Raw genomic sequence first — 5,730 nt, 5'->3', positions numbered from 1 at the left:
GAATACATTTCTTTTTCTTGGTAACGTGAACAGCAAGAAGCAAGTAGAATACAATTTTTATGAGAGAATATGCTCTGGACTTTGATTCATATCTGGTGGGTCCCAAAAGACCAGGTTACTGCAGATTTAAGACCGTGTTGCAAATTCGGCATTCATTCAATAGGACTACCTTAGCAAGGGGAGTAATTTTATAAAATTATCAATTCAGTCTCAAAGAATAATAGCAGGAAATGTATTTCTGACTATTTAGAAGTGACTCATTATGGGACTACTTGAAAACTATATATTATTTTTATCAGTAAAAATTGCCTATGGTCAATGTTATCTCTTCACATCCAGGGACTCTAAGATCCGGTTACCCATTTCCCTCAAAGCAGCAGACAGCAAAGGCAGGGAAATGAAAACCCACCAAACTTTCAGCAAGGCTGACACCAGCTCTAAACCCCACTGCAAACTGATAACACCACACCCTCCTCTGCAAATAACAGAGGGGCAGATAAGATGAACATTTTCATTCCTATTAGCAATCATTTCCAGTCAATGAAACCGGCAGAATCAGAAGAGGTTCTACAACCAGAAAATCTTGGCTGGAGTTTCACCATTAGGAATAAAACAGAAAAACTAAAGAGTGCCCCAGATAGCCTCTCTTAAGGTGCTGTGTCAGATAGATGCTTTTGAATATTTAAAACAAAGGATGGCTGAGAGTTCTGCAGTCATTTCCCAGTTAAATATCAGATGGCATAAAATATTTTTATAGAAAGTACAGGCCAGGTGCAATGGCTCACGCCTGTAATCCCCACACTTTGGGAGACCGAGGTGGGCAGATCACTTGAGGTCAGGTGTTCAAGACCAGTCTGGCCAACATGGCAAAACCCCGTCTCTACCGAAAATACAAAAATTAGCCGGGTGTGGTGATGCGCGCCCAGAATCCCAGCTAGGTCAGGAGGCTGAGGCATGAGAATTGCTTGAACCTGGGAGGCGGAGGTTGCAGTGAGACCAGATGGCACCACTGCACCTCCAGCCTGGGTGACACAGTGACACCCTATCTCAAAAAGAAAAAGAATACATAATCCACTTTTCGTTAGCTGGTATTTGGCCTCACCAAGGTGAAGCAGGAAAAGGAAATTCTATCTGTATCAGCCAGATTCTCTCAGACTCAGGTATTCACTGCACTGCACGAGGGACCCTGGTGTCCAGACTGTTGAGCATTACCAGACTAGTGAATGCCCTTCCGAAAGGGCCACCATGCAGCAGGGCTTCCCACCGGAGAGCTGTGGTCCCAGCCAAGGCAGCTCTCAGGGCTTGCTCCACCACTCTAGGGAGGCGGCCCAGATCTGTCTCTCCCAAACAATGCCTGGGTTTGACACTTCCTGAGAAAGCAGAGATTGTTCTCTTTGTATGCCACGGCTCTGGAATGCAGCTCTTCCTGTAAGGAAGACAATGGTCTTTATGGGAAGGCTAGGACTTGCAGGAGGTAAGATTTGAACAGCAGAGCTGGGAGCTAGCTTTGCTGCTGAGGGAAATGGTGGGCACAGAACCCCCACGGTGGGCGAGTTGGGGTGTGGGTGTGCCTGTGGGCTGGCAGGTGACTCTGCCTGGAGCATTGCAGGGGTGAGGGGGAGATCAAGGAGTTAAGAAAGGTAGTCTAGGGGGAGGGGCCCAGAGTTTTCAACACCAGCCTTAGGAATCTGGGACATATGTACTATCCTTTGCCATTCAAAATGTGTCCTGGGACCAACGGCATCCTTGGACTTGAAAGCTTGTTAGACACATAGAAGCCGGGGCTCACCCCAGGCCTGCTGAATCACAACCTGCATTTTAACAGGACCCCCATGAAATTCTATCCTCCTTCAAGCACGGCTCTAGGCTAAGAGAAAGCGCGAACAATTTTTAGAGCTGGGGGTAAAGTGATGGGAGGAGTGTTTGGGAATGAGGCCACTGGGGTGGTTAGAGAACACTCACTTGAGAGTTCCGCAACAATGCAGGCGTGAGCAGCGAGAGTGAAGGAGGCGGCGGGGGCAAGGGAGACAGGTCTTTCCCCACAAGCCACAAGGCCGGAGGCACGCCTCCCGCCCTGCCTCCACCTCAGGTGGCAGGAATCTTGTTGGTGATCCGTCCAGACATTGTGTGTTCTGGAAGTGCACATCGCGGCATCTGTGTTTTTGAAGTCAGATTTCATTGCCGTGGTTTCTATGCCTGACCCCCCGAAGTTTTCGCTCCTGTTGCCACAGGGAGCCGGGAGAGCACAGAGCGCTGCTGCCGGTGCCCTGCAGCCACACAAACATGCTCCTGCTCCTGGCGGAGCCAGAGCTGCTGGGAAAGACATTTCGGAAGTTTCCTGTGGTTGCAACAAATTGTTCAAATCTGCACTGGAGCACCGCTGTGACCTGTCTTTCTCCATCTTAGGGCAACCAGCTCCTGAAACTGGAAACTCCCTAGCACCTCCTCACCCTACCCCGCAGCCTCTCCTTGTGGAAGGAGGTGGAGGGGGTGTTGTCCGGAATGCCTGGCCTCTCTGTCCAAGCATGGCAGCCTTGCCCCATGGGTGGCGCAGACTCAGTTTCCTATGCATCTTGCCCCAGGGAGGAGGTGGGGGTTCCTTCCATAGAGATGGTGAAGAATAAGGGAGGTAGTGATCGTCTCTGGGATCCAGTTAAATCTGCATCTGCAGGCAGAAAGAGGCTGGGGGACATGGAGAGAGTGATCAACTGGAAGATTCTAGGGTCCTCAATTTTGAAAGGTGACATGATACCCTGAAAAGGGCATGAACTTAGTTGTCAGTCCGTCCCTGCCTTTTCCAATCAAAGCTGAGTGGCCATGGCAAATTAATGATCATCTCTGAGTTTCAGTCTCCTGTCTAAAATGAGGTGATAATAGCTTCTCGAAGGTTGTGAGGCCCTGAACATGCTGCCTGGCACATAGATGGCTAATCAATATTTTCCTAACCTTCCCTTCTCTGAAGCTGCTACCTCTTTCCTCCTGGGGTCTTGCAAAGAAACTTCTGAATTAAATAGTTCCTGCCTGGTAGTTTGTATCAACTGAAGGAAGACAAGTCTGGACTATGACATTTTGAAATTGAAGGCTACATTTAAAAATAAATGTAACCATTGGCTTTCTGGAAGGACGAAATGAAACCAGACCGCTTTCTGGAAGGGAGTCTTTTGGGGCTTCCTTCAATGAACAGACTGGAGTGTAATCAGTTATTTGATAGCAAATGGGTTCTCTCAAGACATAAATACAATTTAAAGCAGTTTGTTCTAGGGTCTACAGTTTCAACATGGCCCACTGCATTCATGTTTCTACCCTTAACTTGCCAAGTAAACCCATAGTTTGTTAGTTCAAACACTAATCTCTGATCAGTCTCATTTATTCTAAATTTGTTTTCACACAGTGGCTTCCACAACTCAAGGTATTTTCTATTCTTTGCTCTCTGGAGACTGAGAGGTTATCAGGTGTGGAAAGGCTTCCACGAGTTTCCTCTAATATAGTCCTGGGGAATACACAAGCCTCCCCGAATGAATGGTCGGACTCACCTTTTCCCAGGACCACAAAAGTATATATTTTTGTTTCCTATCCTAAACACACTGTAACTCACTCCTCGTTTTTCCTGGGAGATTGTGGTAATATGGAGAGGCCTGGGGGGTCTCTGGGATAAAGCAACTTGTAAAACGACTATGAGGGGGTTCCAGATCTGACTTAATCAACATTTCTCAAGATCCGTAGACCAATAAAACTGTTTGCTTTCTTACCACAGTTCCACCGGCTGATTTATTTCTCTTACTTGGCTGAAGCTGTCGCTGCTCAAAGCAGTTCATTTGTCAGGTCGAGAGAATTACAATGCACAGGACCTCTTGCTAGTGCTATCTCAGTTTATAAATTTCACGAATCACAATTTATTGCGGTGCACCCCACAGAGTCTCCTATTAATAAATTGTGGCTCATCAGCAAAAGCACGTGTCTATGGCTCCCTTGGACATAGGCTTAGGGTCCTGGAGCGGCCGCACAGGCTGCATGTGGCCAACACACAAACGTAGCCGGGCCGGCTCCGGCAGCCTCTATCTGAGTCTCCCTTTACTTGCAATGACTCTCTGCATGGCCTGGTTTCTTGTTTTCACCTCTGCAGGGATGCCATGTAAAGGAGGCCAGACACTACCTGTGTATGTTTGTGTTGTGGTGGGGAGGGCCGGGCCATAGGAAGAATTCCTTCCAAAATCTACAGGTTTCTCCCTAATTGATTTCATCCACCTGTGGGTACAGAGTTTCATTAATAAGGCAAACCTTTTGTTCACTGACTCTTTTCCATCCCAGCCACCACCACCACCTCAGCTAGAGCTTTCTGGGCGTCCTTGGGGTTTTTCACATGCTCTCAGAAGCGAGTCCAGTAGTGACTTGCCCAAGTAGTCAGGTCAGCTCCTCCAAGGCACCTTCCATTTCCTTCCTTCCACCTGCGCTGGCCTCTTCTGCTGGGTGTGCGCAGTTCCCACGGGACATTCTATATCTTCCACTCTCTCTGTCTGCTACTGACACCTAGGTCCCAACTAGGGGCTGCATTTTGCTCCCCCAAATCCATATGTGAAATCCTAGCCCTCAGTACTTCAGAGTGTGACTGTATTTGCAGAGAGGGCCTTTAACATGTAATTATGGTAAAAGGAGTTTGTTAGGCTGGTCCTTAATCCCATGTAACTGATGTTCTTATAAGGAGAAGAAATGTGGGCCCAGACACACACAAAGGGAAAGACCATATGAAGACACAGGGAGAAGACGCTCACCTGCTAGCCAGGGACAGGGTCCTCAGAAGGAACCAGCCCTACCTTGGAAGAAGTAGACATGCTGATCTCAGACTTCCAGCCTTCAGAATGGTGAGAAAATATATTTCTGTTGTTGAAGTCACACAGTCTGATACTTTGTCATGGTCATCCCAGGAAACGAATACAATCTGCTACCAAGAAATGTCTGGCACCTTCATGACGACCAGCTGGCTACAAGTGGATGTCAAGTCAGGGATGACAGCTTGCAGCTTCTGCTGATGCTTGCCCTCAGAGAGGAGCCCCCAGACCCTGCTGTTTGTGCCAATGTCATTTCAGTGTTTGTGGAGTAGCCCAGGGGTCCCCAACCCCCGGGCCATGTATCGGTACCAGTCTATGGTCTGTGGCCTCTTAGGAGCAGCAGGAAGTGAGTGGCAGGTGAGCGAACCTTACTGCCTGAGCTCTGTCTCCTCCAGATCAGCTCACCCACCGCATTAGATTCTCATAGGAGTGTGAATCCTTCTGTGAACTGCGCATGCGAGGGATCTAGGGTGCATGCTCCTTATGAGAGTATAATGTCTGATGATCTGAGGTGGAACAGTTTCATCCAGAAACCATTGCCCCCTGCGCCCCTAGTCTGGAAAAATTGCTGCTTTCCCTCCCTGCATCCGCTCTGTGCTCTAGTCACTCTGGAGTCATTATCCCAGAAGCGATCATGACTTTCACCTCGAGCGAGAGGCTGGGGTCATTCAGGGGACCCGGGAATCACAGTGATCCTATGTGGTGGGAGCTGGAGCTGTGGAGGAGATGGACACTGACTGGAGATGCCACTCAAGGCTGAGAGAGGAGGGAGGAAGGTCCCTGGCTGCTCTCTTCCTCCCACCCTCAGGCTCTTGTCAGTGTCTCCTTGGCTGAGCCCCCTGGGATCTGGGGCAGCTGGGGAAACACAGCCTGCAGGGGTCAGCTCCTGCCATAGACAGTTGAG

General features: G+C 48.9%; 1 pseudogene; it reads left to right on the top strand.

Moving 5' to 3' along the window:
- Positions 1-1,690: 1,690 nt before the first annotated feature.
- On the top strand, positions 1,691-3,748 carry LOC135969892 (uncharacterized; annotated as a pseudogene).
- The last annotated feature ends 1,982 nt before the right edge of the window (positions 3,749-5,730 follow it).

The sequence above is a fragment of the Macaca fascicularis genome, chromosome 3 (genome assembly GCF_037993035.2).
Source record: "Macaca fascicularis isolate 582-1 chromosome 3, T2T-MFA8v1.1".
NCBI classification, from domain to species: domain Eukaryota; kingdom Metazoa; phylum Chordata; class Mammalia; order Primates; family Cercopithecidae; genus Macaca; species Macaca fascicularis.
The sequence above is the reverse complement of the archived record's forward strand: the minus strand, read 5'-3'. Positions and strand labels throughout refer to the sequence as shown.